Here is a 27,060-nt window from a genome sequence, read left to right on the forward strand (position 1 = left end):
CTAGGGTTTCTCTATTCACACACTCTCATCCTCCCCAGATTTAAACAAGATAGGGGTAGTAACACCGTCTTTCTCCCTTCAAAAAACACTGTCTTTCTATCCTCACCGCTGGTTACAGACCCGGACGTATCCCCCTCCGCCGGTGAAGGGGAGGAGGGGCAGCATTTAGGCCGTCGTCGACAGCGAGGGAGGAGACCCACTGCTGGTTGCACCGTTATCTCTAGCCGAGTGCCGGCGTGGGAGGTCCTCCGATCCCTTCGTCGTTGCCTGTGGGCGGATCCGGCCTCCTATCGCCCACCTATCCACATCCCGACGACCTTCAGGTATATCTTCGTTCGAAACCGCCTTAGCTCTACTTCCCCAGCTCCCTACATTGCTGCATGTGCATCATTTTCTACCTCTCAGCCCCTCTCGATCGGATGGTCCAACGTCACATATTTTTTCTTCTTCTATTGTTAGAGGTAAAGCTACTTCATGGAGTCGAATCTTGTACCCCCTCCGTCCGAAAATACTTGTCATTGAAATGGATGTATCTAGATGTATTTTAGTTCTAGACACATCCATTTTGATGACAAGTAATTCCAGACGGAGGGAGTACTTGGTTCAAACAAGAAATAAAGTGGGGGTCGGGGAATTTAGTATGTACATCCAGTGGCGGAGCTAGCACAGGATCATTGGGAGGGGCAATGGCAAAATATGGCTTTATGAAGGGGTAAAGTCCCTATTTTTCTCAATCTATGCCATCTTAAAAAAAATCTTCACAAAAGCTACTAGGTTTGGGGGGCCACAGCCCCCTCAGCCATACACATAGCTCCGCCTGTGTGTACATCGGACTTGGTACAAACAGGAAGGAAAGGGGGTGAAAGTAGTACAGACTGGTCATCCAACCGGTCTCTTGGTCGAAAAGGGAAATATAGGGGTAATGTTGTACACAGTGGTATGACCAGGACTAGATTTGCTATCCACACATAGGAGTAGGTGGCTAGAGTGAACAAAAATGGGACCAACCCAGATATGTTTCTTGGATGTTTGTTTCTCGGGGCAACAAACTATGAATCACCACTTTATGCCCCTGTTTACGTACATGGTGCTGGACTGCTTGTGCACCCACTGTTATAAGCCATGACAAGTTTAGACAAATGTTTTTGCCTGTAATTGTTTGAGACTCTGACTGTTTCCTCTGTGCCTTTTTGTGCAAACAGGGATATCCAATTCACCTGGTTGCTGTTGTGACCTTTTGGTGCACTACACAAAACTCTTCTTAAAAGAAGTGACTTTTGTGTTGTTTAACTGGAATGTCAGAATGGAACAATTGGTTCATTTTGGTGGAACTGCACAAAGGGAGATCTGTGTTCCAATCCTCATCATCCATATTGGCGCCATAACCTTCCTTTAGGTAAGAATGATATTTAATGCATGTGTTCATCTCTATTTTCCGACTGCCATGAGAAAATAATGTTGTTTTTTACTAGTACACTTGTACTCCCTCACTGACAAAACCAATTCTGAATTAGAAGGCCAATCATGTACTTGGTTTCACCAACTGGTGAGGAGAAAGAGAAACAGAGCATGAAGAGGAGGAAGAAGAAGAATAAATAGTGCCAAGGCGATCTTGCTGAAGCCAGAGGCCTCAGTCGAGGCCATTCAGGGGCTCCGACAACGACTACCTTACATGTGAGACGATCCTCCAGGGAGCCCTGCCACTTTTGCTGTCTCACTTAATTAATTAGGAGTACTTAAGTACCACTAATTTATTACTGCCTAATTTTCCTGTTGGAGTTAAACAAATCTTTAGTAGGACCCTATGTTGAATCATGTACGTGTGTATGTTTGTCTATGGAGGTGAATCATGTGGTGGAGCAGGGAGGGAATATTATTAGTGTCATGACATAATAGTGCTATTGTTTTGCATGTCAATTTATTACCATTGGTTCAATGAGGCAATGTTTTGCGTGTTGTCCATCATGAATTTGATGCTACTGGTTGAGTAATATGCTAATGTCTTCCTATCCTTTCTCACTAAGCTAATGAAGGTTTCACCTTGTTCCTACTTGTGCAAAGAAGGATCATGTTGTGCCAATCATACATTAAATGGAACTACACAAGACAATACAATGAACTGTATCCCAGCCAGTGCTTTAACTCTGCTGGAAGTTCTTGATAATCTTTCGATATAATCTCAGCACTGGTAAACAAGAGTGATTTCAACCATACATTTGAAGTGCACAAAAATATATACTATTGTGTGATTCCAGTGAGTGCTTTATCATCTCTTATGGGACTACATGAATAAGCTTTTTTTTCCCAGGTAGGTACGAGCCTAAGGCCTTCATCCATATTAGTTTGCTGTCATCTCTATTTGTATCATACTACTGTCATGAGAAACTCCTTTATCTTTGCACGTTAAAGTTTTGCAACCTATGATAAATGGCAATGCTTTGAGTGTTGAGTTGAGCTAATTGGCACTGATTAAATAAACTAACACCTCTCTTTAAGCAAGACTACTATGTTGCTAACTTTACCCATTAAGATAATGAGGGTGCTTCTATTTGTTAGTGTATGTTTCATAAAGTAGTCCCACTATTATAGTAATCTCACTCTCTCAATATACGTGCCAACAGGGATGCCCGATTTTGGTGGAACTGCACAAAAACTTTGGGTGCTTCATTGCCTCGACAGCTTCCGTCCTTTCCTGTCAGTTGCTAAACTCCGCATGCTTTCTTCCTTTGCTGTCAGTCGCTTGGCTTATCTCAGCTTCCAGTCAAAGGAAATAGTAATTGATATGCTACCTCATACAGGTTGGTACTGGTCTTTATCCTGATTATTGTGCCTTTCATATGTATTGGTAATTTGGTATTGTGCTACTGTTTGCCGATTTCATAAAGGAGTAATTTGGAGCCTGAACTCGCAGGCAAATCATTACATCAGGTGATTTCAGTAGAACTGCACAAAATGATCAGATGGACAGGTACTTATGCTGCTGCTATGTACTCCAAAGTTCACTCAGACAAGCATCGATGTTGACAAGAAGTGCCTATATTCATTCGAGTATCAACCGGCGTTAACCAATTGTCAAACTCCAAGTGTTAGGAGAGTAAGCTCCAAAAATATTGCTCGGTGCATAGCCCAGAAAAACGTAGTCCAGTCTTTGGTCCCAACTTGTGCCTTTTGGTTATCGGCACATATGGTAGCGAACTATATGGCATGGAGTCTAAAGATTCCAGACAAGTTGGTTGACGCGTATATTCATCTGGCACTTAATCAGTCTGCACGCCAAGGATGCTCCATTTCAGTTGAACTGCACAAAAAATTTGGGTGGTTCATTTTCTCAATCGCCTCCTTTCTCGTCTTCAATGTAGAATTTTGGCGAGATACAGGACCAAGATAACCCAGTAAACTGGTTGGGTGAAAGTAGTGGCCAAGTTGCTCAAACCTCCCTGGGCACGAGGCCACTATTTGAGGATAAACCTACAAGCAAAGTTCAGATTGTCTGTGCTGCCTCTTATGTACTCGAAAGTTTACTCGTACAAGAACTAATTTTAGCAAGAAGTACCTCCGATTGAACACCATTTAGCAGTCTGTACCCTAGGTAATTAAAGTTCGTCCATGGATCATATTGGCTGTGATCTCAATCATTTGGATGCATAAACATACTGAACATGTGTATATCTGAATCTTTTTGTAAATTATGTATGAATATTGTCGTGTGATCTATCAATCATTTGGATGCATAGATATGTTGAGCTTGTGTATATATGAATCTTTTGAGTTGTTGATTGTGAATGTTGGCTATGGATATGAACGTGTCTTGTGAACCTGAGTTTGATATGAATGTTTACCTTTTCTATTGTATTTGTGTGTGAACTTGTTAGTATGCCTACTGTGGGGTATAAAACGCAGGTCTCTTATAAAAGTAATGACGTGTCCAGTTTATGTTTTCCCTTCTAACCACCGCGGCTGTGCTGCCGCGCACCCGAACCAGTGAAGTTTCCCACTCCTCTCCATCTGCGACTCCACTGCAGCTTAATAAATAGTAATGTCTTCGGTTTTAGCTTGTTTTTCCGTAGATTAACCAGGCAATTCTCTTCTTCTTAATTAATCGACGAGGCAATTCTTTTGCCTCCGTTTCGAAAAAAAATAGTAACGTCTAACTGAGCCAGTTAGTTAGATGCGTACACTTGGTGTAGTAGGATCTTTATTTAGTTTGATGCATACACTTGTTCTTTTTGGTAGCCCTTTTATAATGATGACTGATGTTTTGTTTGGAAGAGAGAGCTGCGTCTTCACTCTTCTGGCCTGCTTACTGCTTCTGTTGCACCCCCAGCCCTAGTTGCTACTGCTGCTATTTTCAATGTACAATCAGTAGTATATTTCATCTGTTGGTTGAATAAATGTGTTGTTAGAAAGACAAACACAATGTTTTGGAAGTCGTTGCACGGTTCGATCCTTTAGTGCCCCATACTGTACGTAGTGCATACTATTTATCATAGGAAACACATTTTTTTTGAAACTCGGAACACATTTTCCACTTGTTGATAACATGCAGCCCACTAATGAAGGCCCAATAGAGAAGCCCATAATTAACTGGAAGGGAGGCTCTCACATGAATCCCGCCTAGGTACATGCTCATGGTCCTTTAAACATAAATAAGTAAATAAATAAATAAATAAATAAATAAAGCTAAATGCTCATGCACCAGTTCTTTGGGAAAATAGGTAGCCCAGTATTTCTTTTTGAAGAATACCCAAGCTAGGCCTATTTGTTTTCTTCGAATTACTGGGCTGCAAATCTTTCAAGACGAGGAGGGATGCATTCCGGCCTGGCTTAAGAGTATGGTCAATGTCTGTTAAAAGTAATATCAAAAGGGGTTGAAAATTCCAAAAAATTTATAGCAAATGGGATATAGGTTTTTTTTGTTTTTGTTCTTCACTCATATCTTATACGTATTTCATTGGATTTAACATGACATAGTACTAATTTATTTTTAAATTTGTTTTAGTATGGCTATTAATTTTTGGATTAAGAATATTTCGTTCCCTAGCAAAAATTTGCGAATTTTCAAAATTTCCCACATGTTTAGTTAATTTTTTTACCCTGGTACTGACCAGAAAATGGCCAACAATTCTAAAAATGAAAAACAGACTGCAATAAATTCCATATGAATTAGAAAATGAGTAAAAAATATAAAAATAATAGCAAATGGGCTGTAAACGCCACAGATTTCGAGGCTGACTTGTTTACGCAAGGTTTTGTCAGTGAACACACGATTCTAGACGCAGTTAGTTTTGGATGTCCATCAAACGGCTGACGTGCTTCTTCAATCTCTGATCTTCCTGCTCCAGCCGCCTAACTAGCGCCGGTGTGTAACATCCTAAATTTTCAATTTGGAATGTTATACATTAGATCATCATGCATATCATATTTTATTTTGCATTTTGGTTGATCCTAGAAATTCTATGCAACTCAATGACCCACAGAGAGAGTTGGGGATTTCGTTATTTTCATATTTGAGTTTTCCCAAATTTTGAGAACAGGATCATTTGATTTTATTTATTTTATCATCAATTATTTCTACTACAAAAATATGAGAGAGGGAATAAAATGACTTTCCCAAAATAAAGAAATATTGAGGATTTAATAAAAAAATCAAATAAGATTTTATTTCGGAGTTCTTTGGTGTTTTATTTGAATTTAGGAAAAAAGTGCGTTTTTCAAAATTGCATTTAGGGCCCAAATAAATGTTCAACTTGTGCGGTTTGATTTTAGAAGCCCGTGAAAATTTATTTCGGAATTTTTGGAGTCCGTTTAGTATTTCTTTTTATTTTTCTTCTGAGTGAAATAATAAAAAAAACGAACCGACTTCGGGCCTTACCCGAGCGGGACACCGCCCGGGGGCAGCCTTTAAATAGCGCCGCCCGAGTCGCCCCAGCCCATCAGCCCCACCTCGATCCGTGCGCGTCGCCGGAGCTGCCGCCGACGACGATCCCGCCGCCCGAGGTTCGTCGCGCCTCGTTTTCCGTGCCGAAAAAAAAGAGAAAAAAAATTCGGCGTTCGTCGTTTTTCTTTTTCTCGGATTAAATCCGCGATTTTTTTGATCGCGATTCCTGATCCAATTTTCGTTTTAGTTTAACTTTTTGCTCGTTTATCGGAATCAGATGATTCAAGCGCCTAGAGTTTCGTCTAGAAACCCTTTATCCATTTAACCAACTTAAACAAGTTTTTGTTACTGTAAAATTTGCCCTAGATCCAGATTAGTAGAATGAAGTTGTTTTCTTTCGCCGTTTGATTTTCGTTGCTTCGTTCGATTTGATTCCTTTTACCAACTGGAGTTCTTAAGTTGAACCTTCTGGTTAGATCTCTTATTTGAGTTTTACCTGTGCATTAGATGAGTACTTATTGTATGCTTGTTTGTTTGTCTGTGATAGAATACCCGGAGTGCACCGCCTGTTACTTCAAATCGTTAGGTTTCACGGATCATCAGCAAGGCAAGTAACAATTTGATCATACTTTTCTACTACCCAGTTTTATTGCATTAGATCAATCCTCACACATTGCATGATTAGGATCTAATTAAATTGTGGGATGGGAAGTAAATGAGGTAGTACCTATTACCTGTTTATTTTCAAACCTTTGGGAGTACTTCTACATTTGCTTATTATGCCATGCTATGCTAGTAGATGTGGATTGGGTGAGTGAAATCCATGATAGATGTGAGATTGTTAATTAATGGTTTATCTAAGGTGGCAACTTAAACACACATCTGGGTGGATTGAGGCACCTGGGTATTCCAGGACTTGGCTGTTTTCTTTTGGACCGCCACCCAGGCTCAAAGGGATCATGAGACTATTCATACTAGAAACTTCCGTGTGCAGCCACAAGCTATTATGGGCTCTAGCATAGTTGACTAAGTTGTGCGAACTCTTACAGTGGTAGACTAGCAGATGTAGGGGATGTAGGTGGTACGGTCTACCCATCGTAAGGTGCTAGCGCTTCTGAAAGACTATGTCTCGGTCATCCGTCTTCTCAAACACCATGTAGTGCGAGAAACCAAATGGAGGCGATCAAGTCTTGTGGGGAAAAGTGCGCAAACCTCTGCAGAGTGTAATAAACTAATCATAGTTAGTTGTGTCCCCGGTTATGGACATCTTGATTATCTAGTACTTGGATTTTCATGTGAATCTCAACATGTTACTCTAAATTAATTTTGTTGGGTTATGTTTAATGATGATGCTTAATTGGGATTGAGGATCTTGTCAACCATTCTCAATGTTTAACAACCACCATGATAGTAATTAAATTTTATTCCTTTGAAGTAGGGAAAAATTGGCTTTACGCAAAACTATAACCATAGAGCTTTCCACCAGCCAAATTTGCATATAGTATAGCTGTTTCATTCCATTACTCTCTATGTGTTACCTTGCCAGCATATTCCATGTGGTGACCCGTTTCGGGCTGCAACGCTAATGTTGCAGACTTTTAAGACGACGATTAAGGAGTTTTTAGGTCGTGGTTCTATACTCAGTGATGTCGTTGGAGTTGATGGACTCACTTATCTTCCAAGCCTTCCGCTGTTATCGTTATTAGATGATTCCATACTTATTGTAATAAGTTCTCTTTTGAGACACTCGATGTAATAAGTGTGTGATTGCTACTCTGTTATAAATCCTCCGAGTACTGTGTGTTGTCAGCATTACTGGTCCAGGGATGACACCGGAGCACAGAGATCAGACTGTTTGAGGTCTGGTCGCTATAGAGATGGTATCAGAGCACACGCTGACTGTAGGACACGACCACTAAGTTAGAGACCTAGATCACTATTCACTCTCTTCTCTTCTGACCTCTCATCTTTTATACTCTTTAGGATGGCGGATGCAAGGAACAAGTTCACAGAACCGGATGAAGATACACCCTTTGGACGACACTTGAAGGAAGTCACTAGATACCTGAACATAGGAGTACCAAGCTTCACCGGAACCTACAACGCCACTTTACCTGAAGAAGAGCGTTGGATGATTCAAGTTCAAGTTCCAGGAAGGACGTTCATGCCAGTCACTGAGCCCATAGAGTTTTCTTTTGATGCACCAACTTGGAGTCTAGGAAAGAGCATTGCAGCTCACATCGCCATGGGACGCATTGGAGAAGTCTACCGCAAGGATCTCAATAATACTATCTACCAGATTTGTGGGCGTCGAGATGAACACTGGGAGATGATCAGCACCAGGAAGGATAGATCAATTGCAGCTTTTATCAAGGAGCTAGACCAGCACATTCGACGACAGGAGAACCAGATGTGCGCCGACATGATAGATCTGAAGAAGGCTAAGACTAGAATCAAGGAACTGGAGGAAGAACTCAAGGCTACACGTGAAGATTATGAAGAAGAAATTGAAGTATTGGTGGAGAAGAACGACGACCTGATCAAGAAGATTGGAATATTTATGGGAGACCCTACGCCAGTAGATGAAGACAAAGAACCTCAGGAGATTAGCCCGGAAGACTACATCTTCATCGACGGCACCGACTCGGAAGCAGATAGTAGCGATGATGACTATGTTGATGAAGCTGGAGCAGATATCATGGAGTCAACGACCGTAGAATATTTCTAGTAGACCACCTCATCAGTAGTAGTAGTCCACCATGTAAATATAGTAGTCCGAGCACTTTTGCGATAGTTAGATCGATTGTATGCCTTTGTTTAATTGAATGAAGTGAATTGTTTGCTTTTGCCTCATGTGCATATGGGTAGTGTTTTCTCTTTAGACCCCCTCTATTCTTATATCTCATCTTTTCTAAACCCTCAGATGCCTCCGAGACATGACCCCGGATTTACCTTTCCACCGAAGCTCACCCAGTTGATCCAGCAGCAGAACACATTGATGCAGTTGTTAGTCCAGAATCAGAATCAGGGGAACAACAACAACAACCCACCACCACCACCACCTGTTGACCACTTAGCCTGTTTTCTTAGGCTGAATCCGCCGGTGTTTTCCAGTAGCACCGAGCCGATAGTAGCAGATGATTGGCTCCGCAAGACAGCTAGGGAGTTGACCACAGCAGGATGCATAGATGCGGAGAAGGTGAAGTTTGCCGCACATCAGTTAGAAGGACCCGCAACATCATGGTGGGAGAATTTCACAGCCACTTTCCCTGTCGACACTGTCACATGGGACCAGTTTCAGCAGGCTTTTCATACTGCCCACGTTTCAGCAGGAGCTATGGCCATGAAGAAGCGTGAGTTTCACAACTTGCGCCAAGGAGGAAGGACAGTTGGCCTGTATGTGGAGGAATTTAGTAAGTTAGCATGTTATGCACCAGATGATGTCGCTACGGATGCAGCTAAGCAGGAGAAGTTTCTGGAAGGACTGAACGATGAGTTGAGCATGCAGTTGATGGTAGCAACCTTCAACAACTACCAGGAGTTGGTAGATCATGCTCTTATGATTGAAGGGAAGCAGCAGCAAATTGAGAATCGCAATAGGAAGTATGGACAAGGGAAGTAAAATTCAGGAGCTCAGCAGAAGCCACGTTTTACGCCTAGACCGGGAGGACATTTTCAGCATACCCATGGAGGAGGTAGCTCGCACAACCACAATGGCACCAAGAATGGTAATGGCAAAGGAGGAAGCAACGGCCAGAACCGCACCAACCCCTCAACCCCAGCCAAGAAGGACTTGAGCCAAGTCACTTGCTTTAAGTGTTTAAAGACCGGACATTATGCCAATGAATGTCCTGAATTACAAAATTGAAATAGCAATGGAAGTTCTGGGAAGAAGCCGAACCCTTTCAACAGGGGACAGGTGAACCATGTTAGCGTGGAGGAGATTGAAGCTCAGCCAGATGCAGTAATAGGTAAGTTTTTGGTTAAGTCATTTACTGCACTCGTTCTTTTTGATACTGGCACATTGCATTCATACATCTCAAGGGGATTTGTGGATAAGTATAAGCTACGAACCCAAGCCCTTAGGTCACCCATGTTAGTAACCTCGCCCGGAGCAGAATATGTGGCTAGTCTATGGTGTGATCGGTTACCATTAAGGATTGGTAACTATGTTTTTCCCTCAGACCTAATAGTATTGGAATCTCAAGGATTGGATGTGATATTAGGCATGCATTGGTTATCAAAGTATGAAGGGAATATTGAGTGTGCTAGTAAGTCAATTTTGCTTACCACCCTAGAAGGGAGAAGGATCAAGTATGTATCCCGACATGTGCCAAAGAGGACTCAAGTAAATTGCCTAACAGGAGTTGTGCAGGAGGAAGTACCAGTGGTAAGGGATTTCCCTGATGTATTTCCAGAGGAGTTCCTAGGCATGCCACCGGATAGAGATATTGAGTTTTTGATTGAGCTATTGCCAGGCACAGGGCCAATATCAAAGAGACCATATAGGATGCCAGCAAAGGATTTGGTGGAAATTAAGAAGCAGATTAAGGAGTTACTGGATAAGGGATATATTCGCCCAAGTTCTTCGCCTTGGGGATCGCCAGTACTTCTAGTGGAGAAGAAGGATGGATCGTTAAGGATGGTTGTTGATTATCGAGGATTGAATGAAGTAACGATCAAGAACAAGTACCCGCTACCAATGATCAACGATCTGTTTGATCGATTGCAAGGAGCTAAGGTATTTTCCAAGATTGATCTGCGATCAGGATAACACCAGTTGAAGATTCGAGACCAGGATATTCCGAAGACAGCTTTTACCACCAGGTATGGGTTGTATGGGTATACCGTTATGTCATTTGGTCTGACTAACGCACCTGCCTATTTTATGAACATGATGAACAAAGTGTTTATGGAGTTTTTGGATAAGTTCGTCGTAGTGTTCATTGATGATATCCTGGTTTATTCGAAGAATGAAGAGGAACATAAGGAGCATTTACGTTTGGTACTTGGAAAGCTCAGAGAACATCAATTATATGCCAAGTTCAGCAAATGTGAGTTTTGGTTGAAGGAAGTAGGATTCCTCGGACATGTTATATCTGGAGAAGGTAGAGCAGTAGATCCCACTAAAGTTGAAACCGTGACCAAGTGGGAAGCCCCAACAACAGTTGGAGAGATCCGGAGTTTTCTTGGACTCGCAGGATACTACCGGAGATTTATTGAGAATTTCTCAAAGATTGCGAAGCCTATGACTGAGTTGTTGAAGAAAGATACCAAGTTCATATGGACAGAGGAATGTGAGGCTAGTTTCCAGGAGTTGAAGAAACGTTTGGTTACCTCACCAGTGTTGATTTTGCCAGACCAGACCAAAGATTATGAGGTGTATTGCGACGCTTCATGTCGAGGACTTGGAGCAGTGCTTATGCAGGAAGGGAGAGTTGTTTCATATGCCTCAAGACAACTGAAGCCTCATGAGTTGAATTATGCTACGCATGATTTGGAGTTAGCAGCCGTAGTGCATGCTTTGAAAACATGGAGACATTTTCTCATTGGAAACCATTGTGAGGTGTACACGGATCATAAGAGTTTGAAATACATCTTCACACAGAAGGAGTTAAACCTCAGACAAAGGAGATGGTTGGAGCTCATCAAGGATTATGATATGAGATTGCATTACCACCCCGGAAAGGCTAATGTAGTAGCTGACGCATTAAGCCGTAAGAGCCATGTCAATACGTTAATGACGGGAGAAATACCAAGGGAGTTAGCCGAAAATCTTCGTGAACTATGTTTGGAAATAGTTCCGAGAGGTTATGTAGCAACAATGGAGATTCAGTCAACCTTGATGGATAAAATCAGGGAAGCTCAGAAAGCTGATAAAGAGATTGCCGCTATAAAGGAGAAACTGAGCAAAGGAAAAGCTAAAGGATTTCGTGAGGATGAGCACGACACCTTATGGTTTGAAGACCGTGTTTACATGCCCAATGACCCGGAGATCAAGAAGTTGATTTTGCAAGAGGCACACGACTCACCGTATTCAATTCACCCAGGAAATACCAAGATGTATCTGGATTTGAAGGATATTTTCTGTGGACCGGAATGAAGAAGGATATAGCGGAGTATGTAGCAGTTTGTGCTGTATGTCAGAGAGTAAAGGCAGAGCATCAGAAGCCAGCAGGATTGTTACAACCATTGCCGATACCCGAATGGAAGTGGGATAAGCTAGGCATGGATTTTATCACAGGATTGCCCAGGACTCGTTCAGGCTATGACTCGATTTGGGTTGTAGTTGATCGATTGACGAAGGTAGCTCATTTCATCCCAGTAAAGACCACTTACACCAGTGCTAAGTTGGCAAAGATATACATGACCAGGATCGTATGTTTGCATGGAGTTCCAAGGAGTATCGTATCAGATAGAGGAACCCAGTTTACCTCAAAGTTCTGGAAGCAGTTGCACGAAACTTTGGGAACCAGGCTAGAATTCAGTACAGCTTTTCATCCACAGACAGATGGACAGATCGAGAGAGTCAATCAAATTTTGGAGGATATGCTGAGAGCTTGTGCGCTAGATTATGGATCTAGTTGGGACGATAATTTGCCATATGCATAGTTCTCTTACAACAACAGTTACCAAACCAGTTTAAAGATGGCCCCTTTCGAAGCTTTGTACGGAAGGGGTGCAGGACACCGTTGTCATGGGACGAAGTTGGAGACCGCCAGTTGTTTGGTCCTGACTTGATTAAAGAGTCTGAACAGAAGGTGAAGCTGATTCGCGATAGGCTCAAGGTAGCCCAGTCCAGACAGAAAAGTTATGCAGATTCTAAACGCAAGGAGACAGTTTACAAAGTCGGAGACAGAGCTTATCTTTGAGTATCTCCACTTCGGGAAACAAAGCGTTTTGGAGTTAAAGGGAAGTTAGCACTACGATTTGTAGGACCATATCGAGTTTTGGAGCGTATGGGAGAAGTGGCCTACAAGTTGGAATTGCCCGAAGGATTGTTAGGAGTACATGATGTGTTCCACATTTCTCAGTTAAAGAAATGTCACGCGGATATGGCTGACATACCATTGAGAGACACAGTGCCATTGGAAACTATTCAGTTGGATAACGATTTGACCTACGAGGAGAAACCAGTCAAGATTCTCGAGTTTGCCAGCCGAGTTACCCGCAGCAAGGTTATCAAGTTTTGCAAAGTTCAGTGGAGCCACCACACAAAGGATGAAGCCACCTGGGAGCGAAAGGAAGATTTGCTCAAGGACCACCCTCACCTATTTTCTAGCCAACCCGAATCTCGAGGGCGAGATTCATCTTAAGGGGGTAGGTTTGTAACATCCCAAATTTTCAATTTGGAATGTTATACATTAGATCACCATGCATATCATATTTTATTTTGCATTTTGGTTGATCCTAGAAATTCTACGCAACTCAATGACCCACGGAGAGAGTTGGGGATTTCTTTATTTTCATATTTGAGTTTTCTCAAATTTTGAGAATAGGATCATTTGATTTTATTTATTTTATCATCAATTATTTCTACTACAAAAATATGAGAGAGGGAATAAAATGACTTTCCCAAAATAAAGAAATATTGAGGATTTAATAAAAAAATCAAATAAGATTTTATTTCGGAGTTTTCGGTGTTTTATTTGAATTTAGGAAAAACGTGTGTTTATCAAAATTGCATTTAGGGCCCGAGTAAATGTTCACCTTGTGCGGCTTGATTTTAGAAGCCCGTGAAAATTTATTTCGGAATTTTTGGAGTCCGTTTAGTATTTCTTTTTATTTTTCTTCCGAGCGGAATAATAAAAAAAACGAACCGACTTCGGGCCGTACCCGAGCGGGACACCGCCCGGGGTAGCCTTTAAATAGCGCCGCCCCGAGCCGCCCCAGCCCATCAGCCCCGCCTCGATCCGTGCGCGTCACCAGAGCCATCACCGTCGCCACCGATGATCCCGCCGCCCGAGGTTCGTCGCGCCTCGTTTTCGTGCCAAAAAAAAGAGAAAAAAAATTCAGCGTTCGTCGTTTTTCTTTTCTTTGGATTAAATCCGCGATTTTTCTGATCGTGATTCCTGATCCGATTTTCGTTTTAGTTTTAACCTTTTGCTCGTTTATCGGAATCAGGCGATTCAAGCGCCTAGAGTTTCGTCTCGAAACCCTTCATCCGTTTAACCAACTTAAACAAGTTTTTGTTACTGTAAAATTTGCCCTGGATCCAGATTAGTAGAACGAAGTTGTTTTCTTTCGCCGTTTGATTTTCGTTGCTTCGTTCGATTTGATTCCTTTTGCCAACTGGAGTTCTTCAGTTGAACCTTCTGGTTAAATATATTATTTGAGTTTTACCTGTGCATTAGATGAGTACTTATTGTATACTTGTTTGTTTGTCTGCGATAGAATACCCGGAGTGCGCCGCCTGTTACTTCGAATCGTTAGGTTTCGCGGATCATCAGCAAGGCAAGTAACAATTTGATTATACTTTTCTACTACCCAGTTTTATTGCATTAGATCAATCCTCACACATTGCATGATTAGGATCTAATTAAATTGTGGGATGGGAAGTAGATGAGGTAGTACCTATTACCTGTTTATTTTCAAACCTTTGGGAATATTTCTATGTTTGCTTATTATGCCATGCTATGCTAGTAGACGTGGATTGGGTGAGTGAAATCCATGACAGATGTGAGATTGTTAATTAATGGTTTATCTAAGGTGGCAACTTAAACACACATCTGGGTGGATTGAGGCACCTGGGTATTCCAGGACTTGCCTGTTTTCTTTTGGACCGCCACCCAGGCTCAAAGGGATCATGAGACTATTCATACTAGAAACTTCCGTGTGCAGCCACAAGCTATTATGGGCTCTAGCATAGTTGACTAAGTTGTGCGAACTCTTACAGTGGTAGACTAGCAGATGTAGGGGATGTAGGTGGTACAGTCTACCCATCGTAAGGTGCTAGCTCTTCTGAAAGACTATGTCTCGGTCATCCGTCTTCTCAAACACCATGCAGTGTGAGAAACCAAACGGAGGCGATCGAGTCTTGTGGGGAAAAGTGCGCAAACCTCTGCAGAGTGTAATAAACTAATCATGGTTAGCCGTGTCCCCGGTTATGGACATCTTGAGTATCTAGTACTTGGATTTTCATGTGAATCTCAACATGTTACTCTAAATTAATTTTGTTGGGTTATGTTTAATGATGATGCTTAATTGGGATTGAGGATGCTATCAACCATTCTCAATGTTTAACAACCACCATGATAGTAATTAAATTTTATTCCTTTGAAGTAGGGAAAAATTGGCTTTATGCAAAACTGTAACCATAGAGCTTTCCACCTGCCAAATATGCATATAGTATAGCTGTTTCATTCCATTACTCTCTATGTGTTACCTTGCCAGCATATTCCATGTGCTGACCCATTTCGGGCTGCAATGTTAATGTTGCAGAATTTTCGGACGACGATTAAGGAGTTTTTAGGTCGTGGTTCTATACTCAATGATGCCGTTGGAGCTGATGGACTCACTTATCTTCCAAGCCTTCCGTTGTTATCCTTATTAGATGGCCTTAAGCCATACTTATTGCAATAAGTTCTCTTTTGAGACACTCGATGTAATAAGTGTGTGATTGCTACTCTGTTATAAATCCTCCGAGTACTGTGTGGTGTTAGCATTACTGATCCAGGGATGGCACCGGAGCACAGAGATCAGACTGTTTGAGGTTTGGTCGCTACACGGCGGGACTGCCTGCTCCCTCCTCTTGTGGCCCGCTGTGATGCCGCGCAGGCTTCCCTGGCCCACCCTACTCCCTCCGCTGGCCTGGCCGCACGCAATCAACTGCCTCCTTATTATGCGAAAAAGTGATTCCTCCCACTGACATCTGGGGCGCACCGGTTGGGAGGCTGACCTATGGGCCTACTAAGTTGACGCGTATGCAGGGCTTGTCAAATTAGTCAACAAACGATTCTAGCAGCAGTAACCGTTGGATTTGAATCGAACGGTCCTGCTGCTTCTTCAATCGTTGCTCTTCTTGCACCAGCCGCCCAAACCAGCGCCCAGGAGACCGCCTGCTCCTGCTTCCAGTGGCCGGCTGTGCTGCCGATGAGGCCTCATCGCCCCTACTACTCCCACCGCTAGCCAGGCCCTGCGGCGACGGCAGCCTCACACCACAGTCGAACCAGTGAACCCTCGTACTCCTCTTCGCATGGGCATCCACTGCCGCGTCTTCCCCGGCTCCACGTCGTCCCCTTCCTAGGCCTCGCCGTCGTCCACCACCTTGGTGCTCTCGGCGCGGCGTGGTCAACGTGGTCAACTACATTCCATCGGAAGAGTACTATACGTGGAGAGGCTGATAGCTGGGTCCACGGCCACAGCCTAGTTTTTTTTGTGATTTGCCAAGTAAGTCACTTTGTCAGGCATGTTGGGCTGCAAATCTTTGAAGACGAGGAGAGCTTTCATTCGGCTGGCCGAGAAAATGGCCCATCAGTAATGAGAAATGGGATGTACATTTTTAAAACACATCAAACCGGCAATTAGTTTCAAATATCTTTTCTTCATATCGAGATTTGTAATTACATTAATTTTTATGCATGGAGAATTTGTTGGATTTCATATTGATATACATTTATTTTTAAAATCAGTTTGAATGTGAGTCAAAATTTCGGGATTAAAAACAGTTCGGACCGCAACGAAATATGCAAAATTTTGTATAATTTTTTAACCATGGCCACAATATGGGCTGTAATGCTAACAAAAAGAATATGGGCTCCAAAAAACCTTAATAATTAGCAAATGGGCTATAAATTATTAGAAATAATGGCAGATGGGCTGTATGATGTTTTCCACAGATTTGAGGCTTTCCTAAAAAAAGGTTGACGCACAAGCAGTGACTGTTGGATGGCCATCCAACGGCCGTCGTGCTTCTTCAATCTCTGCTCTTCCTACTCTAGCTGCTCAAACAGGCGCCGGCGGGACTGCCTGCTCCCTCCTCCCTGCGGCCGGCTCTATTGCCGCGCAGGCCTCACCGCCCCATCGTACTCCCATCGCTGGCCTAGCCATCCCTCTACTCACCCACACCTGCTGTTATTCTCCAACGACGGCAGATGAACCAGTAAACCCTTGTACAGTCGTACTCCCCTCCGCGTGGGAAACAACTGCCGAGTCTTCCCTGCCTCCATGTCGTTCCCTTCCTAGGCCTCGATGTCGTCCACCGCCCTGGTGCTCTCGGCGCGGCCTGGTCAACATGGTCAACGACCGACATGCATCTGAAAAGGACTGTACGTGGAGAGGCCGACAGCTGGGTCCACGGCCGCACGCAAGAAAATGCCTCCTTATTACGCACAAAATAATGATTCCTCCACCTGACATCAGGGACCCACCGAAAGGGCCTCTGTATTTCGCGAAAGAAACGTTACCCCCATTGACAGCTCGGACCCACCAGCTATATCTTTGCACGCAAGGAAGTGCCTCCTTATTACGCTCAAAAAAATTAATACCCCCCTGCTAGCTGGGACCCACCTTGGAGGGAGGCTGACTTGTGGGCCTACTAAGTTGACGGGGACGGAGGGCTTTGTCAACTTAGTCAATATGCACGATTCTAGCTCCAGTGACCGTACGATGTCCATCCAACGGCCGTAGTGCTTCTTCAACCTCTGGTCTTCTTGCTCCAGCCGCCCAAACCAGCACCGGTCGTGCCTCGTGCTCCTGCCTCCTGTGGGCGGCTGCGATGCGGCGGAGGCCTCACCGCCCCCTACTACTCCCACCGTTGGCCAGGCCATCCCTCTACTCACCCACACCCCCTATTATTCTGCGGCAATGGCAGCCTCACACCGCAGTGAATCGGTGAACCCTCGTACTCCTCTACGCGTGGGCATCCACTACCGCGTCTTCCCCGGCTCCACGCCGTCCCCTTCCTAGGCCTCGCCGTCGTCCACCGCCCTGGTGCTCTCGGCGCGGCATGGTCAACGTGGTCAAGGAACAGCTTCCATCAGACGTGGACTGTACGTGGAGAGGCTGACAGCTGGGTCCATGGCCGCAGTAAGGAAGTGCCTCCTTATTACGTGCAAAATAATTATTTCTCCACCTGACAGCGGGACCCACCGGACGGGCCACCGGACGGGCCACCGTATTTCGCAAAAAAAACATTTCCCCCTGACTGCTGGGACCCACCAGCTACATCTTCGCATGCAAGGAAGTGCGTCCGGGCAAAAAAAAACGATTCGCCCCCTGACTGCTGGAACCGACCAACTACATCTTCGCAGGCAAGGTAGTTCTTGACAGTCGGGACCCACCTGGTCGAAGCGTATGTAGCATTGTCATTCTGGTCGCGAACGTGTACATGCATATTGGTCGATGTAGAGGCGCGCACGTGTCGTAGTAGAGGCGCCCACGTGTCGTAGTAGAGGCGCGCACGTAGCATGTACACGTACGTACAGTGGCTAGTGTGCAAGAAAGCAAATACGGCCACGTATGTGTACATACGGGCGGGGTCTCGAACGCCTACTCACGCATACATACGGCCAGGGCTCATGTACATGGCTGGGTCGGAACAGAGAAACAGCGTCATCGTCGTGTTCATGGGGAGGCAATGGAATGTGTCGTGTTCATGGGGAGGCAACGGAATGCATCGTGTTCATGGGGAGGCAACGGAATGCGTCGTGTTCATCGGGAGGGCTTGGACGGAACAGGCGATGGAAACGAGGCCTGGCATACCATGGAACAGAGGAAACGGCATTGTGTTCGACTGGCCACGTTCGAAACAGGATCCTGTTCATCGGGAGGGGTCTGGCGTACCGCAAAACGGAAGAAACGGACCTCCTACGGCCAAAACGGGGGTCCTGTTGATCGGGAGGGGTGTGGCGTACCTCAAAACGGAGGAAACGGACTTGTGTTGGAGCGCTACGGTCGAAACGGGGGTCCTGTTCATCGGGAGGGGTGTGGCATACCGTAAAACGGGACTCCACGGGATACTATTCATCTCCACCGTCGACCCCCTCCAGCCTCCACGAGCTATTGTTCATCCACCGTCGACCTCCTCCAGCCTCCACCTATGATTGTTCATCCACGGGCTCCTGTTCATCTAGCCTCCACCGCGCGCTACTCCACCGGCTACTGTTCAACCACCCCTCCACCGTCTACTGTTCATCCAGCCCTCCACACCACGGGGTCCTGTTCAACCACCCCTCCACGGGCACCCCTCCACCGTCTACTGTTCATCAGCCCTCCACACTAGGGGGTCCTATTCAACCACCCCTCCACCGTCTACTGTTCATCCAGTCCTCCACACCACGGGGTCCTGTTCATCCACCCCTCCACGGGCACCACTCCACCGTCTACTGTTCATCCAGCCCTAAACCACACCATGGGGTCCTGTTCATCCAGAGGCAACGCCATCGCTCACTGTTCATCCAAACCCCCCTGCAATGATCATTGTTCATCCCATCGATCGGCTTCAGTTAGCAGCAGTAGCGAAGGAATCGCTCGATCGGGTTCAGTTAACAGCCATCGATCGATCACTCGGGTTCAGTAACGCGTAGCCTGCAGTGCAATCGCTCGGGTTCAGTTAGAGCCCAACACCTCGCTCAGGTTCAGTTAGAGCCAACGCCTCGCACACACGCACGTACGTGTACGAGAGAAACACGCATCGCTCGGCCCCCAACCTCCCACCGTAACCGAGAACTCCCTGAAATTTTCCTCCCCCTCGCTTCTACCACGGTTTTTTCCATCATGGACGGCCCAAAGAATGTCATGCAGCTGCGTGCCCGACCCGCTCAGGACGAAAAGCCCATTTTCTGTCATGATTTTTTGTCATAGAAGTAGGATCCCACCACATCTATGATGATACTGGGTTTTGTCACAATTATCGTCATAGAAGTGTCATATGTATGACAGAAAAAAATTGTTCGGCCCAAAATGTCACGGATGTGTCTTTTTTTGTAGTGAGGGGACGGAAGCCATACATTCGGACGTTAAGCTTGCCACACACGCAAAGGAGAGTCCTGTCCGGACATGAGGGGAAGTTGTCGGATGTGGGGTTCCGGCAAACCCTTAAGGTTCAAACACTAGGGTGCGCGTGAAGTCTTTTCCTCCCACCGATCTACGCCCTAGCTCGCTAAGATCTCGCGGACGAACTCGACGAACTCGCAACACAGAAAGACACAAGATTTATAATGGTTCGGGCCACCGTTGTGGTGTAATACCCTACTCCAATGTGGTGGTGGTGGATTGCCTCTAGGGATCATGATGAACAGTACAAGGGAAGAACAGCCTCCTGAGGTTGAGGTGTTCTTGTGAGTAGGCTCTGGCTCGGGTTGGGTCAAGCTAAGATGAGATGCCTATACTGTGGTGGCTAGCTCTACTTATATAGTCCCTGGTCCTCTTCCCAAACATTGAGCTGGAAGGGAGCCAACAATGGCGAGCCAATTTGAAGGGGGGACAGCTAGTACAAGCTATCCTGACAAAAGTAGTCTTCGCCTGCGCAAAGCTCTGGAGATGATGCTGTCTTGGGCTCCACGATGACCTCCGTCTTGCCGTCCTTCTGGCCTTGGTATTGTTGCATCAAAATGGCAACATTTGCCTGATGCCTCGGTACTCCTTGCCTGCGCTTGCCTCCTTAGCACCAAAGAGGAAACAAGGACGCTGCACGCGCCGGCGCCCGCCTGGCGCCGTGCGTCATGGCTCACGTCACGAGGGCCTCATGAGGTTTACCCTACCTTGATATCTCCGCTCCTCGTGAGCCTTCCAGGCTAGGCTACTCCAGAGGAGGTCTTGCATCGTCCGCCTCGTGAGGGTCTTGGATGCCTTGTTGGTGAAGATGGGCCGTACGGCCTGCTGGCTTAGCCACGCCGTGGGCCGTAGGCAGGAAGGTCTGGGGACCCCCATTCCTAGAACGCCGACAGAAGTCTTCTATCTTGTATCTTCACGGCCCAGCTGTCCGGCCCATGTCACATGTCCCGGATGCCCGGGGACCCCCTAATCCAGGACTCCCTCAGTAGCCCCCAAACAAGGCTTCAATGACAATATGTCCGGCGCCGAGATTGTCTTCGGCATTGCAAGGCGGGTTCCTCCCCCCAACACTTCAAAGAAATTTGATCAAAAGGAACTGCATTCGGCTTTTCGCCGATGACGTTGTATCCGGCTTACACCTTCAGCTTCGCAAAGTGGGATCCCCCTAGTGCTCTGGAAAGCTTCGTCCTCACATTAAATATAGTATCCTTCGGCTTTTGTGCCGTCGTCGCCTCGGCTTCCACATGTCAGACGAATATGAAGGGTCCAAGCGTTTTTATAGATAACACCCTAATAGTATATGAAATGTGTCTATTTAAGGAGATTGGATCTCAAATGCCATTCTCAACCAAGCGAGGAAATCCTTAGAGCTGGCCACAGAGAACCGCACCATCATGGCTAGCGCTCCCAATTCTTCCTCACGCCCTCACAGCCCTCAAAAAGGTGATTGGGAGAGCTGCTCGGTCTCCCACGCCCAGCTGACCAAGCTCCAGGTGCAAGGATATCTCCCTCCCGCAGACCTGGTCCCCGTCCGGGCGGGATTGACTTCCATAAATGGAGAAGCCCTGGAGGAAAATTTCCCCAATCCTTCAGAAGGAGAGCGAGTGTGCTTTGTTTCCTTCCTTCTAAGAGGCGTTGGATTTCCAATCCACCCTTTCCTCCGAGGTCTCCTGGATTACTATGGCCTTCAGCTGCACAATCTCACTCCAGGCTCCATTCTGCACATCGCGGGCTTCGTTGCTCTTTGTGAGCTGTTCCAGGGCTGCGAGGCCCACTTTGAATTGTGGAGAAAAAATTTCTGCCTCGTCCCCCACTCCCAGAAGGGATCTATATTCGAGGTGGGCGGCGCCGAAGTATGGTGCATAGGTGGGACAGGATACCTGTCCGACACTCCCAAGAAGGCATCCGAAGAGTGGCCTTCAGAGTGGTTTTATATCGAAGACGTTGTTCTCCCAGACCCAATCCGGCGGGGCCTTCCTGAATTTGGAAATGCTCCATTAAAGAAACGCCACAACTGGCGTCCTCGGTTTCGAAGAGGAGGACAGTCCGAAGGTTAAGCAGTTAATGGGCAAGATAAAGGCACTCGCCCAATCCGAACTATCCATAATTGAAGTAATGGCGATTTCAATAACGTGAGGCGTTCAGCCACTTCAATCCAGAGGACTCCCCATGTGGCACTACAATGGCTTAGATGATGCTTCACACTGCGGATGCAAGGGTCCGGACACCTTTGCCGCCTTGGCCGCCATATTGGCTGATATTTTTGAAGGGGAGAAAGAAGTTTTTACTCGCCTTAAGTGCCGAGAGGGCTTTTCCATGTACAACCCTCCTAGATGGGTGAGCTTTCGCTTCATTACCTTACTCAATCATCTTCCTGAGTCACACCTAGATGGACTTAATCCAAATATTTTTAACAGGAATGGAGGAAGGTTGTCGCAGGGATCTATAGCCCCGCTCCATAGCCGGAGGATCATATCCGAGACCTAGATCCAGGATTTTAAGAGGATATGGATATATTCATAGAGTTCAAGGAGGGAGTTTTTTATCAGGCGAGCTACGACGACACAGAAGTGGCCATCATAGCCGATAATCCCGGCACTCTCCCCTCCTCCCACGTAAGTACCCAGGAGACATCTCCTCCACAAGAGTTTTCTCATCGTGCCTCACCCACCGCACTATCTTGTGTTCCAAAGGGGCGGCGCTCGTCTCGCCACGCCACATCCGAAGCGTCCCTTAAGAAAGTGACGCCTGCGCCGAACGGATCTTCGAAAATAAAAATGATCGGCGATATTGCCGAGCCCCCACCTTCATCAAAAAGGTATGATTTTTAATATGCCCTTGGAAGGTATAGCGAATTGTGATGTCTCCCGCTGTGCCATATTGTTTTTAGGAAAAGCATACGCCGGACTATGTCCGGAGGCCTCGCTGGTCATACACCACCCAATCCAACCCCGGACTCCGTTCCGAGGACTAGGGTTGATACCGGTGCGACGCCGGATTGTCCTCTCCCCAAGGATTCAGATGATATATCCGTTACCAACTCCGAAGTGGAGAGTGCGACAAATCATCGGCGCCGGAGGGCGGCCATGCGTGACCCAACTTTCACCGAAGAGGCATTCAATGCCTTCAGCTCAGCGGATGCATATATCCGAGCTGCTCGGGATGGGCTCGCTGGAGCCAATCACCAGCTTTCAAAGGATATGCGGGTAAGACTTTTGTGTTGGTTCAATAATCATGTGCACCTGTAGCCCCCGAGACTTAAAGTAGTTGGCACAAATGATTTAAGAATCATTGTATAATTTATGTACTCACGGAGAAAAAAACATGCTATCTCAGGAGCTTGAAAAGTGTCAGTCCCAGCTAACTGCAGTCACCGCCGAACTGGAGAAATCCAAGAAGGCACCGACTGGTAATGTCAGCTACTGTTTAGAAAATATGATTCCATGCCTGCGATGTTTTAACATAAGGACCGTTGCATTTACGACAGCAGGATCGACGAATCAACTAGAAAAGGAACTAAGAGCCGCACAGGTAGATAAATAGCATGCCGAAAGGCAAGAGGCCGCTGGTCAACGTATACTTACACGGACTAGGGATGAGAAGAACAAGCTACAGGATGCTAACACCAAGCAAGTGAAGAGCTGAAGGACGTGTCGGCCCAACTGGCGGATGCCTTGAAAGAGAACAAAAAGCTGAAAGGTGGCATATTCAGTATGCCTTTTAACCTTAATTTCGTACGGTTCCCTAATGCGAGGTTTAAACAAGTTTTTCCTGTAGGCGTGCTGACTGGGCGGCTCAAAGAAGAGGTGTCCAGATTTCAAGGCGATCGGCTACAAGAGCTGTCCAAAGTGCATGAATGAGCCTGGAAGGCAATGAGGAACATTGCTAAGGCTCTATGGCCAGCCGATTCTCCTCCAGGAAGTATGGAGGAGCTCGTGAATTTATTCAAAGGAGCTCGTCGCTACTTCGGATTATGGAAGATATCAGCATGCCAAGAAGGTGCACGAGAAGCCTGGGCCATGGTGAAAACTCGGTACACCAGACTTGATCTGAATCATATGGCTCGGGTCGGGCCTCGGGGACCAGACGGTCAGGAAATTCCTGTTACCTTAGTATATGACCAAGTAAAAATAGCCACCAAGTTTTCTCAGTGGGATTGTAAGCTAGACAACTTATTAGATGGTCTAGAGGAGAGGAAGTTTTCGAGTCCAAGTAGTAATGTACTTTTATCGACAAACGTATCTCCAACCAACTTATAAAATGATTGTCATGGCAGACGTTCCGCTTTAACCTCCTAAATCCAAAGTTTGGAGTGTTTCCGAATACTATACTGGTAGTAAACACCGAAGTAAGTCCGGAAACCAGGAGGTCCGGTCATAGTTTCTTGAACAGACCAGTTGTATTCGGGGAGTTATGTATATTACATTTGATCGTAAGAAACATCTTCCAGAGAGAATAGTTCCGTTAAGGGTTCCTCTCCCTGGGCCAGCATGCGTTGTTATGCACGCCTGAGTTATGATGCTAAAAATCACAGTACGTTATATTTTGGGGGCTTGTAGCGCAACGAGTGCAGTTCATCTTTTGTTCGCCGACCTATTATTCCCTTAAGAACGCTAGCTTTCGGCTTCACCCGTCTGAGGTACACGTCCGGATGACCCGACTGTAACAATCGCAGAGGCAATCCCTTTATGCCCTAGCCAAACAAACGGGAATGTAGGACATAAGCACAGGAGCAAGGTGATACGTCTCCAACGTATCTATAATTTTTGATTGCTCCATGCTATATTATCTACTGTTTTGGACTATATTGGGCTTTATTTTCCACTTTTATATTATTTTTGGGACTAACCTATTAACCGGAGGCCCAGCCCAGAATTGCTGTTTTTTTGCCTATTTCAGTGTTTCAGATAAACGGAATATCAAACGGAGTCCAAACGGAATAAAATCTTCGGCAACGTGATTTTCTCACCGAACGTGATCCAGGAGACTTGGACCCTACTGCAAGGAAGCAAAGAGGTGCTCACGAGGGTAGGGGGCGCCCCCCTAGGGCGCGCCCCCTGCCTCGTGGGACCCTTGGTGCTCCACCGACGTACTTCTTCCTCCTATATATACACACGTACCCCCAAACGATCAGAACAGGAGCCAAAAACCTAATTCCACCGCCGCAACTTTCTGTATCCACGAGATCCCATCTTGGGGCCTGTTCCGGAGCTCCGCCAGAAGAGGGTCGTCATCACGGAGGGCTTCTACATCATCATAGCCTCTCCGATGAAGTGTGAGTAGTTTACCTCAGACCTTCGGATCCATAGTTAGTAGCTAGATGGCTTCTTCTCTCTCTTTGAATCTCAATACAAAGTTCTCCCCTTCTCTTGTGGAGATCTATTCGATGTAATCTTCTTTTTGCGGTGTGTTTGTTGAGACCGATGAATTGTGGGTTTATGATCAAGTCTATCTATGAATAATATTTGAATCTTCTCTGAATTCTTTTATGTATGATTGGTTATCTTTGCAAGTCTCTTCGAATTATCCGTTTGGTATGGCCAACTAGATTGGTAGTTCTTGCTATGGGAGAAGTGCTTAGCTTTGGGTTCGATCTTCTGGTGTCCTTACCCAGTGACAGAAGGGGCAGCAAGGCACGTATTGTAGCGTTGCCATCGAGGATAACAAGATGGGGTTTATTTCATATTGCATGAATTTATCTCTCTACATCATGTCATCTTGCTTAAGGCGTTACTCTGTTTTTAACTTAATACTCTAGATGCATGCTGGATAGCGGTCGATGACTGGAGTAATAGTAGTAGATGCAGAATCGTTTCGATCTACTTGTCACGGACGTGATGCCTATATACATGATCATGCCTAGATATTCTCATAATTATGCACAATTCTATCAATTGCTCAACAGTAATTTGTTCACCCACCGGAGAATACTTATGCTCTTGAGAGAAGCCACTAGTGAAACCTATGGCCCCCGGGTCTATTCTCATCATATCAATCTCCATCACTTTTATATTGTTTCGCTATTTACTTTGCCTTCACTTTTTACCTTGCATCTTTATATCAAAAATACCAAAAATATTCTATCTATCAGATCTCACTCTCGTAAGTGACCGTGAAGGGCTTGACACCCCCTAATCGTGTTGGTTGCGAGTAGCTATCGTTTTGTGCAAGTACGAGGGACTTGAGCGTGGCCTCCTACTGGATTGATACCTTGGTTCTCAAAAACTGAGGGAAATACTTACGCTACTCTGCTGCATCATCCCTTCCTCTTCGGGGAAAACCAACACAAGCTCAAGACGTAGCAAGAAGGATTTCTGGCGCCGTTGCCGGGGAGTCTACGCAAAAACTCAATATACCAAGTACCCATCACAATCCCTATCTCTCGCATTACATTATTTGCCATTTGTCTCTCGTTTTACTCTCCCCCCAATTAACCCTTGCCGTTTTATTCGCCCTCTCTCTCCCTATCCTCCCTCTCTATTTGCCTCTTTTTGCCCGTTTGGCTTTTTGTTTGCTCCTGTGTTAGATTGCTTGCTTGTTGCGATGGCTCAAGATACTACCAAATTGTGTGACTTCACCAATACCAATAATAATGATTTCCTTAGTACTCCGATTGCTCCTCTTACCGATGCTGAATCTTGTGAAATTAATACTTCTTTGTTGAATCTTGTTATGAAAGATCAATTCGCCGGCCTTCCTAGTGAAGATGCCGCTACTCATCTGAATAGCTTCATTGATTTATGTGATATGCAAAAGAAAAAAGACGTCAATAATGATGTCGTTAAATTGAAGATATTTCCTTTTTCGCTTAGAGATCGTGCTAAAGCTTGGTTTTCGTCTTTGCCTAAGAATAGTATTGATTCATGGAACAAATGCAAAGATGCTTTTATCTCTAAGTATTATGCCCCGCTAAGATCATCTCTCTTAGAAACGATATAATGAACTTTAAACAACTTGATCATGAACATGTTGCACAATCTTGGGAGAGAATGAAATTAATGATACGTAATTGCCCTACTCATGGTTTGAATTTGTGGATGATTATACAAATTTTTTATGCCGGATTGAATTTTGCTTCTAGAAATCTTTTAGATTCGGCCGCGGGAGGCACTTTTACGGAAATCACTTTAGGAGATGCTACTAAACTCCTAGATAATATTATGGTTAATTATTCTCAATGGCACACT

The sequence above is a fragment of the Triticum aestivum genome, chromosome 2A, assembly GCF_018294505.1.
Source record: "Triticum aestivum cultivar Chinese Spring chromosome 2A, IWGSC CS RefSeq v2.1, whole genome shotgun sequence".
In the NCBI taxonomy this organism is placed as follows: domain Eukaryota; kingdom Viridiplantae; phylum Streptophyta; class Magnoliopsida; order Poales; family Poaceae; genus Triticum; species Triticum aestivum.